Below are 19,106 nucleotides of genomic sequence, written 5' to 3'. Positions count from 1 at the left end.
GGAAGCAGTCCACAGGTGAATTTGCGGTCGAATTGTGAACACGGTCGGGCGAGTCATTCTCGCTTTGTGGTTCACCGCTTGTTTGCGTTCACCCAGCCATCGTCATCGCCGCCGCAAATTTCATCGGCCGAGAAGCTGTTGACCCGCGCTTCAAAATTTCGACTCGTGATGAAATCATCATTGGTGGTCAAGAAGCAATCCCGTTAGGAGCAAATACCAGAAGCCCCCTGAGTTTTGCTGGTCCGAGTAGTGTTATTTATCCGTAACAACATCGAAGCTAACAAAGCCATCGGTTCTTTTCAGAGCCATCAAATTTGTGGAAGAGAGTTAAAAGAGTAATATTTCCGACTTTATTCATAACTTCTAATATTCCTAAATCAATTTCACGGCTTCATACAAAATTTCATTTGTCATGAATAATTTATGACTCAACCATTCGAGATTGTACTCGCGGACGCTGCTGCAGTGCCGTCGGGGTGAGTGCTCAACATTTCAGAACGATTGTAAAATAGAGTGGCATTTCCAACAGCGCCTTTTATGTTGCATATTTTATGGGAACACTTTGATTAGAAAAATTATCCCATGTAACAAAATTGCGACATATTTAGAATGCTTTTGAAAAGACATTCTCATTGAACAATTGTAATAATTTTGGCACCCATGGATCAGAAATTTACCTTCATAATAAAGAAAACTATCAATTATCAATAGCTCGTATTGAATATTTAGGGAATGCCAATCATTCCAAAAATTCATGTTCGACCAATTTCTCACGTATTAGTATTCTCCGCAATTTTCAAGTAATTCCAAGCCCAATACATTATTGGCACATACCCATTTCCCAGATTGGTCGATCAGAAAGCGAAGAACACAAAAGGGAGGAGCATCATCTGCTATTCCAAGGTTATAAAACATGCTGCCTTCGTTGAATTCAGTTTCATTCCATTTCCGCTTTCGAGCTGGTAAGAGCTCCTCCGAACTTGCTTAGCGAGAAGTACCTCGCTGCTAGAAGCCTGCTGAGCTGTTAATCCAGAATCTGGTTTGTGAAATCGCTCAAGATTTCAAGATTGAGCTACATTTCCAGATTTCAACTAAATCCCTGTGATCCGCTACCCTGTTGCTGTTGTCTTCTTCTTCTTTCTGGCGTTACGTCCCCACTGGGACAGAGCCTTCTTCTCAGCTTAGTGTTCTAATGAGCACTTCCACAATTACAGTCTCAACATGTTTAGTCATAAATTATTCATGACAAATGAAACTTTGTATGAAGCTGTGAAATTGAAGGAATATAAGAAGTCATATATAAAGTCGGAAATAATTGTCTTTTAACTCTTTTCCACTAATTTGATGGCCTTGTTAGCTTTGATGCTCTTACAGATAAATAACACTGCGGGAAGTTATCAGTTGATTGCCATGTATAAATTTGAGCAAGTTATTTGCTTATACGACGAACCGAAAGTTTCGTGGCGTGGATGGCGCACAACAGTAACAGGTAGTGGATCACCGGGATTAAGTCGAAATCTGATGATGGCGGCGATGACGATGGCTGGTTGAACGCAAATAAGCGGTGAAGCACAAAGCGAGAATGACTTGCCCGACCGTGTTCACAGTTCGACCGCAAATTTTCCTGTGGACTGCTTCCTCTTCTTCTTCTTGGCGGCGGCAGCGGTGATGACTTTGGCTTCGGACGGCATCTTCTCTCGCTCGCTCGACAGTTTGATTTGAGCGAAGCAAGACAAACGGGGAGGTCCTTCACTATCGATGTCTGTGCCTGAGAAGCACGCCCTGTCAGAGCAAGACGAGACGACCTGTTGCCTGCTGAGATGCGATCCAAGCGGAGAATGGGAAGCAAATGACGTCAAATTTTCTCTAGCCACCCCTATTTATAAATTTGCTTGAAATCAACGTTCTCTTTTAAAACAGTTATTAAACTATTTGGAAAGGTATGTGGGATTCAGTAAGTAAACCACATAACCCTTTGATGAAGTCGAGCACTCGACACTGAAGAAGTCTGTAAGTCACAGACGAAATAGGCCTATCTGTCAAGATAAGCAACACATATTAGAGTTTAAAGGTATTTGCTCGCCTTACAAGTGATCTTAGTATTTTATTTATTTATTTTTTTAGCAAAACTGAAGTGTTAAAGTTCAATTTGTAGTTAAACATACTCTAATAATCCCTCCCCTAAATTTAATTTAAAAAGTGTAGCTTTGATGTCTTGTCTTTCAATTGAGGTGCCATTCAAGGAATTTAGTTAAACCAGCAAACAGTTAAAAGAGTTCAAAATATTTCATCTCAACGTAAGGCTCTTGGTTTTGAAATTCCGATTTCACTCCTGTATAGAGAATTTTTATTTTACTTTCAAACTGTGCGGCATAATCAAATGCAAACGCATTCAGTTCCCGATGGTTAGTGCCTGTGCTTTTACTGTTCATAAGTCGCAAGGTGGAACTTTCCCCGAGGTCGTGTACGACTATGACAAAAGCCAGGATCAGCAATTGGTATATGTTGGTTTGTCGCGGGTTACTTCACTGCAAAGAACTATTTTTGACAAACTCTTCCAATTGTTTTAGGCTCCATCACGCCAAAGGCAGCAATTCTCCCAAGAGGGTTGACTTAAGGAATGAGCTGTAGCGCTTAGGCAATCATCGATTAGTGACGCTTTGAGACGAACTGCGTGAAATACTGGATCATAGCAGCCAAGCCTGCATATTGATGAATATCAATATACAGAGCCTAAATGCTGTTGCAATGGATATTGCTACAGACCAAAGCACTGGACCGATTCTATCGATTCTAACGATCGAAGCACCCGAGCTATCAAACATCTAATCTACTGGAGGAGTTTGGCGAACTACAGCTGGAGCCAGAAACCGATCACCCAACCAAGCAACACAAGGAAGCAACGACCAAACAAACAAATTCAATCATCTGGCATTATTCCTGGAACACCAAACACTGGTTCTCGGAACCACAGAACGACAAATGGTTCTTTTCAGGACTACCAAAATGAGTCCAAAAAGAGTTAACTTTTGAATACTTCATCCGATGAATAACAACACAAAACTAGTACACTTACAAATTCATACACATGACAAATCAAATTATTAATCATCAGTAGCGTAGCTAGGGGGGTGCGGTGGGTGCGGTTCGCACCGGGCCCCGAGTTCATAGGGGCCCCTAAATCGTGGTAAGTGTTTCATTTACTATAATGAATTTGATTTCTAGAAAACTAACAGGTTACAAGCAGATGAAAACTCAGTTTGACGGTGACCTTGATCGGCAATGTGTAGGGCCCCATAATCAATGGTATTAGTGATTAGAAAAGCTTCAATACCTCAGAATTGATTCTCGATAACTCGGTTTAATTTTGAAATTCATACGGATCTACTTAAATGTGCGGGGCCCATAACAGTATCTGAAACTGATTTGGAGGTATGTTACAGACCTCACCGTTTTTCATTTCAATTATAATTTAGAATAGAAATCAGTAACCTTCTTCGGGACATGGTTTGTACATATTCAAGGCATGTAGAAGATCTCGTTTTAGAGGCATAGCCTCTATTTTAATGCAAGGCTTTATTTTTAAGAGATCTTAAAAATAGTGACTTTTTTAGGAAATTTTTTTCACTGGTTCTTTAGGAATTTCTTTTCAGATTCCCCGAGAAAAAACTTCATAAATTCTGATAGTGATTTTTTCCCATAGATTCTATACAAATTTACAATACCCAATTGCCTCAGACGTCTATTCAATGGTTTGTCGATTTAAATTGATGATTTGACCTTTCTAACTACGATTTCCATGAGCTGTCCAAAATTCGAATCAACGTGTCCGGAATACGAGGCAAAAGCGAAGAGGCGTCTGGAATAAGAATCCTGAAAAGGCCACACATTTCCATTTACCGTTTTGATTCTTATTACGGACACTTAAGGCCTCATTGTGGCATAACTCATCAAAAAGCATGTAAAATATACCATTCCGTATGATTCCTCTGCGTTATTGAACCTTCAAAACACTCAACTTTCGAATGGTGAGTAAAGATTTTGATTCCGCAACATGAATAATTTTAAATAAATAGAAATGTCTGAGCTTATCATGATTCTTATTCCGAACGCTCCATCACTTTTGCCTCATATTCCGGACACTTCGATTCAAATTCCGGACAGATCAAACAAATCATAAATAGAAAAGTCAAATAATCAATCAAAATTATCAAACCACTTGAGGGACACCTGAGGTAGTTGGGCATTATAAATTTTCATTGATATCTATGGAAAATGCTCATTAAAACGAGCCTCGAAAGTGAGAACTTTCGAATGGCAAAAATTGAAACATTGCGTGTGAAATGTTTCCCATACAAAGTAAAGTGTCCGGAATTTGAAGCTGTCCGTGATATGAATCAAGACGGTATTTAAAATTATTCCTGTTGTGGAATCAAAATCTTCACCCAACATTCGAAAGTTAAGTGTTTTGAAGGCTCGATAACGCAGAAGAATTATACATAATGATTTATTTTATATGCTTTCTGATGAGTTATACTTCACTGAGGGCTTAAGTGTCCGTAATATTTATCAGAACGGTATAGGAGATCTTCCCTAGCTTCATAAAGGAGCTCTTTAAAAAATACTATACTGTTCATTTGCATTTAAGGATTTTTCAAAGAATTTCTAAGAGAATTCCTATGCCAGTTTCTCTAGTTTGCCTCTTGTTTTTTTTACAGAAATACATCGATATAACATAACTCGTTTTTTATATTCGTTACGTTACATCGAGGTTACGTTATATCGAAACAAGTTTTTTTGTATCTAAATTTCGTTCAACATGTATACTTTTATTGGAAAATGGATCATGAATTGATGTTATTGACCTAGCAAGCATTTTCAGTCTTTTTTACATATTTTTGCGTGTTTATTTTTTTATTTTTATTTTAATTTTCTTTTTTTTATTGTTACGTCTCTATTGCTGCATTCTTTGAAGAAATGTATTCCAGAAATATATTTGGAGAAATCCTTGAATACTCAGAAAAACTCTGAAAGAAATTCATAAACGAGATCTTTCAGCAATACTTAAAAAGTTAATGTTGAGCCGTCCATTAACAGTTCTAGTAGGGTTGATGTACCAATAACCGCACAGCTAAGAACAAAAATTCGTATAAAATCGAAAAATAACGCTAGCGTCATAATTTTTACATCATCTGAAAGCATCTTGGTTTTATGGAAAAAAAAAATTAAAACTATGAAAACTCAAATGTTTGTATTTATTATCGCGTGTGCCACTATAGGAATACATGTGCCTATAGTAGCACTATTTCTAATTTCTGTTCCTATAGTAGCACTAGGATGACGTTGTTGGCAAAATACTTATCAAAACAGTATTTTTACAAAACTTCTATATTTTTCATACAAAGTGTGAATCAAAAACTATCGTTTGATGTAAAAAAAGTTCTTAATTCATAAATTATTCCGTAAAATAAAAAAATAGTTTCTCTCAGTAGTGCTACTTTAGGAACAAGAGGTTTACTATAGGCGCAAGGGAGCCCAAATTTTAAGCAAAACTAATTATTTCGATCATTTTTTGAACAAATTCAATCTGTGTATCAATGGTACTTAGATAAAAAGCTCCTGACCTTCATTTCAAAAAATGTTTTGAAAAGATTTATATCAAAATGGCCGTAAAAAGCCACTAGTGCAACTATAGGGGACTGTCGACTAAGAGATCACCGACTCTAGGCAATTATGGGACTTGAAGAGTTTTGTTATGAGGAACTCTTGAAATAAATCCTTTTGTTATTTCTTGACAGAATTTTAGAATAAATTCCCCAAGAATTCTTTAAAAACGTATCAGTAAATTGATGAAGGAATCACTAGAAAACTCCATTCAAAGAAGAACTAACGTTGAGAGATTTTCCATGGAAAAGTTTCAGAACGAATACGTTGTGAGAGTATCGGCATTATTCCAGGAGAATTCTCTGGGGGATCTTGAGATCTTGATAAGTTTTTGGTAGAATTCCCGAATATATTTTGTAATACAAAATATCAGTAGGATATTCTATAGACGAAAACTTTAAAGATTACTTGGAGAATCTACTGAAAAAATCAAAGGAACTTTCTTAAGACATTACTGATGAAATCAAATGGAAGGATTTCGTAATTAATTTACTGACGATATTTCGAGAAGATTGTTTTTAAGGTTTTTGGACGACCTGTACGAGTTTTTAGAATAATTGCTAGGGCATTTCAAGAATCATTACTGGATAGTTCTTCGAAAGAGTCGCTGGAAGAATTCATGATAAATTTAAAATGAATTTCATGAATTTAAAATCCCTAGAATCTGGAATTCTTTGGAAACAGTTCTTGGACATATTCGCGTCGGTGAAAGAAGATCCCCACATTCGCTTCTCGTCAGTACTATTTCTCTCCAGTTCAGTGTGCCCCAGCACCAGTAAATCCACCCCCATTCGATTATTAAAAGGCTGCCAGGTTTTGAAGTTCGTCGATTAAGTGCGCGGTGAATAGTCGCGCCAACAAATATATTTTAAAATTTAAGTTATGTCTGATATTCTGTGAAAATTTCATTCAAATCGGTCCATAAATAACTGCGATATAGTTTATCAAAGTTGGTCATTTTGCATGAAAAATCAAAAGAGTTGCAGTTTTTTTTTTTTCTCAGCGAAGAATTACACCATCAACGAAAATAGCGCGAAAGCAATAACCAATCGCGTGCGAGTAGCGAACGGAGTGACGAAACAACCAAGCGAGAACCCCACCACTCGCCATCGGTGAAAGGACCTCGAGCAAATAAATCACTGGTTGTTCTGCTCCCAGCTCGACCGAGGAACCGAAGCCCACCTGCGTGAACTGCGGCCAAGGACACTCATCAACAAGCCGCGCCTGTCCGAAGCGAGCTGAATTTATCCAGTTCCGGCGGCAAGTGAACCAACGAAACCATCGACCTCAGCAACTTCCCGGAGTTAGCACCACCCAAAGGAACCATCCCGGTCCCTGAATCCCAGCGGAAAAGCAACACTGGATCTCCTCCTGGTTTCTGGGCTAGCGCACCTGGAGCCGGTCCGCCAAATTCGTCGTTTCAACTAGGGCATTCGCCCCCGCCGCCCCCGGATGGCATGACGCAAGTGCTGAACCAATTGACATCACTGGTGACAGAGATGCAGAAAATGCTCATGCAAATGATGCAGTTTTTCATGCGTTGCAATGTTCAGCCTAAAGCTCCTTAATTGGAACGCCCGCTCTGTGGCGCAAAAACAGCCGGAAATTATTGATTTCCTGCACTCCAACGAAATCGACGTAGCGTGCCTCTCGGAGACACACCTTAAACCGCACAACAACTTCACCCTCCCTCATCATACCATCGTCCGACTCGACCGGATAAGCCATCAGCAAGGTGGTGGCGTGGCTATCGCAACCAGAAGAGGCCTCCAATACCGGCTGCTCCCAGACTTCCGGCTATCGTGCATCGAAGCTGTCGGCATCGAACTGATGTCATCCGACGGCCCCATCATCATCATCGCTGCCTACTGTCCCACCCAGTGCAGAGACTCCGACGGCTCCATAGCACGCTTCAAGAGCGACATCCAGAAGCTGACCAGGCGAAAGCAACGATATATCATTGTCGGTGACCGGAATGCCCGGCACGCTCTGTGGGGCAACTCCAGGAACAACAAGAACGGCACAGTGTTGGCTGATGACCTCCAAGCCGGGCATTATGTCGTTCTCCATCCCGATTCACCATCTTTCTTCTCGTCGGCCGGCGTAGGATCGACCCTGGACATCGTTCTCATCAATGTTGCGGACAACTGCTCTCCCCTCCGCTCCGTGACTGACCTGTCGTCGGACCACCACCCAGTGGTGTTTGAATTGGACCACTCAATTAATCAGTGCCAACAATCCCAGCGACGCAACTATCATCGAGCGAACTGGCCCCAGCTGCAGCGATACATCGAGGACCGTGTTCCTGAGGACCCTCCAATGGAGACGGTGGAAGAAATCGACGCCGTACTACGCTGCCTAACGGATGACATCGCCGAGGCGGAACAGAGGTTCATCCCGACGTCCCCGATGACACGTAAGTTCGCAAATCTTGACGTAGAAACCAAAAGAATTATCTCCCTTAGGAACGCCGTTAAACGGCAGTTCCAGCGCACGAAAAATCCAAATAGAAAAGTATTATTCAAAAACTATAAGGTTACATCCCTATGGGGTTGTACGAACTAGTGACGTAGGACCACGATGGTTAATTTAACTGAATTTGATGTCGTTCTTGATGCTCGTTTTGACTTCATACTGTTTTCAGTGCTTGAAACTTTCGTAAATATTTATGCATATAACGATTTGCAGCCAAGTGTACGTTTAATCATGTCACAAATATACATTATCTTTATCTGATGAATTCGTCATATTTATCTATGAAAATGTGAAATTTCACTTCAGGTTGTATGATTATTTTGAAATTATGAAATATATGGTAGCATTGGAAAGAACAGTAGTGATTATGGCTTGTTCAGCATGCTGAAGCAAAATCTAAGTAATTCTAATTAAAGAATATTTAACAGCAATGTATCTATAGGAAATTATTCGAGGATTATAATGAAAGCTTCAGTCATCGCTTTGTTGATCTTATGGTTTGAGAGAAATATTATTCATTGCTTGGCAATGTGATAAATAAAGTCGGAAATATTACTCTGTTAACCCTCTTACACACATTTGGTGGCCCTGAAAAGAGTCAAAGGCTTTGTTAGCTCGGATGCTGTCATAGATGAATCGCACTACAGGATGTTATCAGTTGATTGTCATGGTAAAACAAATAATCCCCAACGCAAGTGTTGAAATTTGAATAAGTTCTCTGCTTATAAGACGAACCAGTTGAATGTTCCGTGGTGTGGATGGCACACATCAGCAACAGGTATTAGATCAAACGGCTAAGGTCGAAATCTGAAAACGTAGCTTAAGTTTGAAATCTTGAGCGATACCACAAGCCGGATGCTCGGTTTGTCTAATAATAGTAGTAATGATGCCTAACGGGCTTGACTCTTGACTGCACCACAGATGAGTTTATCACGAGCTGGAATCTCATAAACCAGATGCTGATCAACAGCTCAGCAGGCTTCTGACTACGAGGTGCTCTTCGCTAAGCAAGTTCGGAGGAGCTCTTACCAGCTCGAAAGCGAAAATGGAATGAAACCGAATCTGGCGAAGGAAGCATGCTTTAAAGCCTTAGATTAGCAGATGATGCTCCTCCCATTCGAGCTCTTCTCTTCTAGTCGACCTATCTGGAAAATGGGTATCTGCCAATAATGTGTTGGGCTTAGAATTACTTGAAAATTGCGAAAAATGATAATGCGTTAGAAATTGATCAAACATGAATAGTTGGAATGCTTGACATTTACTAAATATTCTCTAGTTAGCTATTGATAATCAAATGTTTTCTTTAGTATGGAGGTAAATTTCTGATTAATGGGTGCCAAAATGATGAAAATTGTTCAATCAGAATTTATCTTGAAAACCATTCTAAATATGTCGCAATTTTGTTACATGTGATAATTTTCATAATTGAAATGCTCCCATAAAATATGGCAAATCAATGACACTGTTGGAAATGCCACTCTAGCTCACAATCGTTGTGAAATGTTGAGCACTTACCCCGACGGCACAGCAGCAGCGTCCAAGAATAGTTTCAAATTGTCGTGCCATCAATTATTCATGATAAATTAAATTTTGTACGAAACTGTGAGATTGATAATAAGGTCGGAAATATTATTCTTTCAACTCTTTTCCACAAATTTGATGGCCCTGACAAGGGCCGATGGCTTTCTTAGCCTCGAAGCGGTCACAGATAAATAGCACTGCGGGATTGATCAGTTGATTGCCATGGTCCGTGGATGGCGCACAACAGCAACGGGTAGTGGATCCCCAGGCACAAGTCGAAATCTGGAAACGATGCTCACTCTTGGAATCTCGAGCGATTCCGACGCTCGATTAGCAGCAACTCCTCGGATCAGCAACTCTGGGGGCTTCTGGTAATTAACTCCTAACGGGCTTGCTTTTTGACCGCCGATGCTGAATTTATCACGGGTCGAAATCTGGGAGCGCGGATAAATTTGCGGCGGCGACGACGATGGCTTGGACGCTTTTCCGAGCAGCAGTAGTTTGCCGCTCGGAGAAGCGCCCAAGCCATCGTCATCGCCACCGCAAATCAATCTTGCGTCTTCCTCTTCCGACGACACAAATTGGACTGTGACGCGGGTGCAAAAGCCAAGCGAGAATGACTCGCCTGATCGTGTTCACAGTCCGACCGCAAAAAGAAGACTGAGGGAAGAAGTTGTTGTTGTTGTTTGAGAGGGACTTTAACCCGAAGGTCATTCGTCCCTTATCGCAGGTTATAAAGGTGGTCCAGTAATCCGGTGGTGGTTAAAAATGCGATTACAGCTTACTCGTTTGGTGGCGATAACGTCTCTTCCAGGGTGCCGTCCAAATTACAAGCCAAGCGTTCAGTGTTGTAACATTGACAGTCAATCAAAATATGGGGGACAGTTAAAGGGGTACCGCAAGATGTGCAAGTAGGGGGCAGTGCTGGAAAAGATCGCATCACGAAGTAGCTCACGAGTGTATACCAACGCATAACAAACATCACAGACTCGCGAACTGGCTAGGTGTGAGTAAGTTCGCACCCGCCTGCTCGGGAGAACATGTCAAAAGAAGTAGCAATAAGCTCGGGAACGTTTACTCGCGAGTAACCGAGCAAGTTGTGATTTATTATAGTTCTGACATCAGACAAATTAATTGCATAACCTTCAAGTCGACAGTAAACTATTAGTTTGTAATCAAAAATCCTTGGATATCATAAATCTTGGAGGGGTAGCAGCTTTTTTCCTAAAAACACAATTTGATTCTGAACAGCTCCGAACACGTTCGCGAATCACTTTTTGCTTCGGTTACTCGGGAGCACGACGGATGCGAGTAAACCAGCGCTCTGACGCTCGGGAGCGTTTGGTTTTGTTTTTGTTCCAGTTCAGCAGAAATGTTCTCCACTTTCCATCACTGGTAGGGGGATCTATTTTGTCAATACGGTAACTATGAGTTAAACGGGTGTGACCAATTCGTAAACGGGTTAAAATGCGACGATGTTTGGGGTTGATGTTATCGGGTCAGGGGAAAGTGGATGATTTTAATCTTCTGAGTGCGATATCCCTGCTGTTGTACCATTTAGTGCTCCAGGAGTCATGGATCTTCTCCTTTGTCCATCTCTGAGCGTCGATGGATGGAATGGAAACATCCTCTGGGTTCATGCTGCGACCTACACCTTCTAACCGGTCAGCCTCCTCATTACCGTGGATGCCAGAGTGACCTGGCACCCAACAGAAGGTGGCTCTGTTGACCAAAGCAAGTCTTTCGGCCTCCTGAAGCCAGGGGTGTTTCAAGGAGTAAGAATTCATTTCTCGAAGACAACTAGCAGAATCGCTGAAGATTACTATGGGACGATCCGATAGGGTGGAACAGAGGTGAGTGGCTTTTAGAAGGGCATATGCTTCGGCACTAAATATGGAACAAGATGGGGGGAGGGCAGAACTGATGTTTGGGAGTGTAGAGAAGCTAGCAATACCATAACCAACATAACCATTATATACAGAACCATCTGTATATATTGTTAGGTGGTTGGGGTATATTTCAGTGCGGAGTTTGTTGAAGTGAGTTTGAATTATAGAAGGTGGATCACCAGCTTTGACCTGATCTAGAAGAGAGAGATCTATTTTGGGGGTGGGTTGATTCCAAGATTTGGTTTTGGATCTAGGTAATACGGCTATTTCTGGAAGCAATTGGTTTGTGATGGATTGGAATAAGTCAGAGGCTCGTGTGACCAGGGGGACGTCATTTCGACCCCCCAGACTCAGCCATCTGATAGCTTTGGAAACAACGTTAGAAGTTAAGGAGTAGTCAAAAGGGAGTTGTCCGCATTCAGCCATAATGGATAAGATGGGACTGGTAGCAAAAGCTCCTGAAGCTAGACGGACAGCTTTATTATACAGTGGGCTTAATTTGTTGCTTACCAAATCACCACCTCTGCTGAAGAGGCCAACACCATAGAACATCTTAGGTAGAATCCAACTGTTGACGATTTGTAGGATAGATGTTCGGTGGGCGCAAGGTATACGGGAGCCGATTACTTTTATGAGATTAAGTCTTTGGTTGATGGATTTGCGGACGCTATTAAGGTGATGCCTGAAGCTGAGGGTTCGGTCGAGATGAATACCAAGGATTTTGAGGGATATTTGGGATTTTATAATTGTATTATTTAAAGTGATGTCGGGGAGTTTTGACATCTTTTTTCTATTGCGACTGATGTGTAGAAGTTGGGATTTTTCAGGGGATATAGTGAAACCGTGTTCGTCAGCCCATTTTGAAACACTCAGAACTGCTGATTGGATTCGTTTTCTGGACAGAGATTTTATGCTGTGGAAGGTGAGTATGGTGATGTCGTCAGCATAGACTAGTATGAAGATATTGGGCGGAATGTCCTTGAATAGCGATTGGATGCAGATGAGGAAGAGTGTTGGGGCAATTACCGAACCTTGAGGAATACCATTTTCTTGACATCTCAACTCAGATCGGTTGTTGCCTAAGATGACCCTATATCTCCTATCCTGAAGGAAGCTTTGGACGTAATGACCCATGCGACCTTTGATTCCCCATTCTTCAAAAGATTTGAGAATGGGAAAACGCCACGCACGGTCGTATGCTTTCGACAGGTCAAGGGATACAACGTCACCATGCATTCCCCTTTCCAGGTGAGAGTTAATGATATCCTCAAGTTCGGTAAGATAGTCATCAGTGCTTTTATCTGGGCGGAAAGCAAACTGTCGATTATCTAGTAAACCACGAGATTCCAGAAGAGTGATGAGTCGTCTGTTAACCATTTTCTCAAGAATCTTCCCAATACAGTTTAATAAAGTAATGGGGCGGAAACTGTCGGCATTATTTCTATCTCTATCGGGTTTGGGAATGGGAACAACTAAACCTTCCTTCCAAGAGTTAGGGATTTCACCGCGGTTCCAAATGTCGTTGAATATTGTTAGGAGGATGGATTTACCTATTAGGGGAAGGTTCTTGAGAAGTGGATAACCTACATCATTCGGGCCAGCTGATGACTCGTGGACTCTGTGTAAAGCACAATCTAACTCTTCATATGAAAAATCACAGTTATAATCTAGATTTTCATCAGTATTGAAATTGGGAGGAGATGCTTCTATGGTGTTTTTGTGGGAAATGAAGTTATCAGAGTAATTGGAGGAGGAAGATGATTGGGAAAAGTGATCAGCAAGATGTTCGGTTATAATTGAAGGATTGTCAGTGATTTGATTACTGATTTTTAGTTTAATAGGCTGTCTACTTTTACTACCATTTAATCAATAGACTTTGTCCCACAGTTCTTTTGAAGTACTGTCAGGGTTAATTGAGGAGATGAATTCGTCCCAGCTGTCCTGTTTGGCCTGTTTAATGACCGATCTGGCTGCATTCCTAGCAGCTTTGAATTCAGAAAAAGTGGTAGAGTCTTTACGATCTTCCTTTGCAATCTTCTGAAGAGCACGTAATTTTTTGCGACGGAGTTTGACTGCAGAACGAACCTCGGGGTTCCACCATGGAACCGATTTTTTACCGGGAGAACCATTGGTTCTGGGAATGTGGTGCGTAGCTATGGCAAACAATTGTTGGACGAATTCCTCAGCTGAGGAAGGGGCTCTGTTGGAAAATACCGAGAAGACCTCGTTTTGATAGCTAGGCCAGTCAGCCAGCTCATACTTCCAACGAGGACGGCAGGAAAACACAGGAGGAGCTCTATTCAGTTGGATAACAATAGGAAGATGGTCACTACCACAACAGTCATTGTGGACCATCCAAGACAGCTGGGAATTGAGGCTATGGGAGGATACTGAAAGGTCTAAAGCTGATGATTGACCAGTTGAGAGACTGATTCTAGTGTGACTACCATCGTTCAGCAGAGTCATGCCATATTCGTCAAAGAGTTGGCATAAAATTGATCCTCTAGCATCATTACGATGGCAGCCCCAAAGAGTTGAATGACCGTTAAAATCACCCATTAGGAGAACAGGGGATGATATTTGGTCAAGTATTTTGGCAAGACTAGCTTTAATGGGGAGGTTATGTGAGGGAGAGATATAAATGGAAACCAGTGTAATTTTCAAGGGGAAATCAATTTCTATGGCTACTGCGAATAAAGAATCATATGAAGGGAGAGAAATTCTACGATGAGGAATATCAGATTTTATGGCTAAACTTGTACCGGTTTTGTAGGGATTATCAGGGTTTTCGCAAATGTACAGATCATAACCTTTGATGAAGTTTATTGAAGTTGAATTGGGAATCATTGTTACCTGTAACGCTAAAACAATAGGGTTGAATTGATATATTAATAATTGTAATGCTGAGAGTTTACCTTTAAGTCCGAAGAGATTCCATTGTAATGCTAGGCAGGATTGAGTTGGTTGATTAGAGGACGATTGACTATTTATGGGGTTTGGTGTGTTGGCCATTGTGAGATTGTGAGTGAGGGGAGTTGAGACGAGTGGAATCCATTAGAGTTTGCAGTTGGTCGAGAATGCCAGGGTGGTTTGAGGGAGATTTGTTGTTCAATGGGGGATAAGCAAGATCAGAAGATTGTTGCGATTGGTCAGCACTTGCTTTTTTAACAATAGGGGCATGAATTTCGGTGGTTGGGTGGCGTTTGTGTTTCTGAACGCTTGGCTTTTCAAGGACAGCACTTACCTGGTTCGAGACGCCTTCGCTGGGTTGTCCGGGGGCAGTCTGCTTGGCACTGGAATCCGTTTCCATTTCGGAGCCGCTACCTTCATCCTTCATGATCTGGATCTTGCGGGATCGCTTCTTCTCCTTCTTACTCATGCTCTTCTTTTCAAGTTCCTCGATCCTGCTGGTTAGCTTCGTGATGGTTTCGGTCAGTTGCTTGATCAGGTCGTCTTTGGCTTTCAGTTGATCCGATTGTCCCGTGGATGTACGGGCGTTGATCAACCTCTGCTGAACTGCTGAACTGACGGCAGCATAGGAACCGCCGCCGGATTGGATCTGCTTCTTCGCTTCTTCCTGGGAAATGCCTTTGGTGAATCACAGCTTAACGATTTCTTTCTCCATCGCGTACACCGGGCAGGATCGGTTCGCAGGTCCGTGGGCACCTTGGCAGTGTTGGCAGAAAGGGGCAGCGTTGCATTCCCCTTCGAGATCGTGGGTTTGGAGCAATTTCGGCACTTAGCAACGCCTTTGCATCGGAGTTTGGTGTGGCCATAGTTGAAGCACTTGTAGCATATCATCGGGTCCGGTACGTAAAGTCGGGTTTTGATTCGCAGCGGACCGACCTTGATGTGTTCGGGTACTGCAGTTCCGTTGATCGTGAGGATAATGGTGGGCGTGTTGATTGGCTTCCCATTCTCCATCCGTGTGATGCGCTTGACACCAACAACACCATCCTTAGCCATCCAGTTCTGCAACTCCTCTTCCGTTTTGTTAACGATCTCGCGACAGGAGATCACGCATCGTCGTTTGTTGAGAATCGGGTGGGGTTCCACCTTCACCGCCGTGCCGTCGAACAGAGCCTTCATACTGATGAGCTTCCTCGCTTGTCCCGCATCACGCACTCGCAATACGTACTTCAGTCCGCTCGCTTGCGTCGTCGTACTTTCGATTTCGCCAGCCAGATCTTGCATGGATTTGCCCACGATAAACGGGCAGAGCTTCGTTTCCCCGTCAGCAGCAAACAGTGACAGGATCTGCAACTGGCCGATCCCGACACCGCCCATCCATTCTGGAACCGTTGGTCTTCCGTCAACTGCCGTGGGAGGTAGCCCAGGGTCCCACCCTGAACTCGCCGCCATGATGGCACAACTTCACTTTTCACTATTTTCGCACTTTTCACTTGTCGTATCAGTTCTTCACGACTTCACTGTACTTAACTCCTTCACTATATTTCACTCCTTCACTGTTTTTACCACGGAAAGTGGTTCGCACTATTTCTCCACCGGGATCGGTTGGAGATACGCTACTTTTCGCTCGGAAATAACTCGCACTCGCAAAAAGTACGTCCGCGCACTGGTGGTTGGTAACTGAATGATCGATGATGATGACTGGGGGCAGGCTTGATAATTCTCCTCAACATCATCAGAGTTCGGTGACATACTCTAGAGCAGCGTGCTGCCAGTGCCTCTTTGCGAGGGAGCCAAAAAATGCTAAGCAGCGAGGCAACGAAAAATGAGCGAGGAAGATGCAGCACAAAAAAAAGCCGAGTTAAATTCCATCAAAAAAGGGTGCTCTCACAACTCCCCGAGGACTGTCTGTTCGGGCGGCAGACTCGAAAGTTCGTTTGAAGTGTGAGTGATGGTGAGCATCGCAACGAGAGAGAGAGAGTGTCTGAAAAAATCCTCGCATTTTTCTGCACTCTCACTCGAATCGCTTGAGGATCTGTGTTGAAAATTTTGAGTTTATTTTTTTCTCCTCAGAAAAACGGCAAAATCGCCTCCTCTTTGCATCGCAGAGGAGTTTCTATCAAGCCTGACTGGGGGAAGAAGCAGGGACCCGTTTGCTTTTATAGTGGGAAGCGACACCGTCGAAAAGTGCTCGAACGTGATTGGTTAGATAAGAAAGGGGTCAACATTTATCAAATTTTCAATAGTTTAACAACAAAATTCACTTATCGGATATATTGCTAACGATGCGTAGATACATTTCTGATCGAATGATACTAAAATCGTAATAATTGGTTCATAAACAACTGAGTTATTACCGTTCGAAATCTCCCCTAATTTCGTTACATGTCTCATTTTCCGTACTTTTAAAGTGCACCCCAATATAGAAAACAAAGACGTAGGATATAGTCAAAATAAAAAAAAATAACAAATACGTACCAATGTACAAAATGTAAAACGTTATCGAACTATTGAAAACTATCTTGTGAGAACAAAATTTCAACGAAGATAAATAACTGTTGTACAGTTGAAACACTTAACTTGTAAAAAATTATTGTAACAAAACCAAAAACATCTGAATAAAGAAAATTTAAAGTCAAAAAACTATAAGGGTACATCCCTATGGGGTTGTACGAACTGGTGACGTAGGACCACGATGGTTAATTTAACTGAATTTGATGTCGTTCTTTTTGCTCGTTTTGATTTCATACTGTTTTCAGTGCTTGAAACTTTCGTAAATATTTATGCATATAACGATTTGCAGCCAAGTGTACGTTTAATCATGTCCCAAATATACATTATCTTTATCCGATGAATTCGTCATATTTATCTATGAAAATGTGAAATTTTACTTCAGGTTGTATGATTATTTTGAAATTATATTAGTAACCTCATATGAAATATATGGTAGCATTGGAAAGAACAGTAGTGATTGAGGCTTGTTCAGTATGCTGAAGCAAAATCTAAGTAATTCTAATTACACAGCAATGTGTCTATAGGAAGTTATTCGAGGATTATAATGAAAGCTTCAGTCATCGCTTTGTTGATCTTATGGTTTGAGAGAAATATTATGCATTGCTTGGCAATGTGATAAATAAAGTCGGAAATATTACTCTGTTAATTCTCTTACACACATTTGGTGGCCCTGAAAAGAGTCAAAGGCTTTGTTAGCTCGGATGCTGTCGTAGATGAATCGCACTACAGGATGTTATCAGTTGATTGCCATGGTTAAATGAAGAATCCCCAACGCAAGTGTAGAAATTTGTATAAGTTCTCTGCTTATAAGACAAACCAGTTGAATGTTTCGTGGTGTGGATGGCACACATCAGCAACAGGTATTAGATCACACGGCTGAAGTCGAAATCTGAAAACGTAGCTTAAGTTTGAAATCTTGAGCGATACCACAAGCCGGACGCTTTGTCTAATAATAGTAGTAATGATACCTAACGGGCTTGATTCTTGACTGCCCCACAGATGAGTTTATCACGAGCCGAAATCTCATAAACCAGATGCTGATCAACAGCTCAGCAGGCTTCTGGCTACGAGGTGCTCCTCGCTTAACAGGTTCGGAGGAGCTCTTACCAGCTCGAAAGCGAAAATGGAATTAAACCGAATCCGGCGAAGGAAGCATGCTTGAAACCCTTAGATTAGCAGATGATTGGGCTTAGAATTACTTGAAAATTGCGGAAAATTATAATGCGTGAGAAATTGATCGAACATGAATAGTTGGAATGCTTGACATTTACTTAATATTCTATAGTTAGCTATTGATAATCAATAGTTTTCTTTAGTATGCAGTTGAATTTCTGATTAATGAGTGCCAAAATGATGAAAATTGTTCAATCAGAATTTCTCTTGAAAACCATTCTAAATATGCCGCAATTTTGTTACATGTGATAATTTTCATAATCAAAATGCTCTCATAAAATAAGGCAAATCAAAGACACTGTTGGAAATGCCACTCTAGTTTACAATCGTTGTGAAATGTTGAGAACTCACCCCGACGGCACACCAGTAGCGTCCAAGAATAGTCTCAAATTGTCATGCCATCAATTATTCGTGACAAATTAAATTTTGTACGAAACTGAGAGATTGATTGAGGAATATAAGATGTAATAAGGTCGGAAATATTATTCTTTCAACTCTTTTCCACAAATTCGAAGGCCCTGACAAGGACCGATGACTTGCTTAGCCTCGATGCGGTCACAGATAAATAGCACTGCGGGATTGATCAGTTGATTGCCATGGTCAGTGGATGGCGCACAACAGCAACGGGTAGTGGATCTCCGGGCACAAGGCGAAATCTGGAAACGATGCTCACTCTTGAAATCTTGAGCGATTTCATAAGTCCGACGCTCGATTCGCTGCTCTTTTCTTTTCGGATCAGCAACTCTGGGGGCTTCTGATATTTGGGTCCTCATTAGGACTTGCTTCTTGACCACCGATCACCAGACGCTGGATCGCTAGCTTGAAGGTCAGCAGGTGCGGACGTCGCAGTATAGGATCGGAGGAGCTCTTGCCAGCTCGGATGTCGAAACGGAAGGAAACCGAATCCAACGAAGGAAGCATGCTATATACTCTTAGATTAGCAGATAATGCTCCTCCCTT

The sequence above is a fragment of the Aedes aegypti genome, chromosome 1 (genome assembly GCF_002204515.2).
Source record: "Aedes aegypti strain LVP_AGWG chromosome 1, AaegL5.0 Primary Assembly, whole genome shotgun sequence".
NCBI classification, from domain to species: Eukaryota; Metazoa; Arthropoda; class Insecta; order Diptera; family Culicidae; genus Aedes; species Aedes aegypti.
This window is presented reverse-complemented; position numbering follows the sequence as displayed.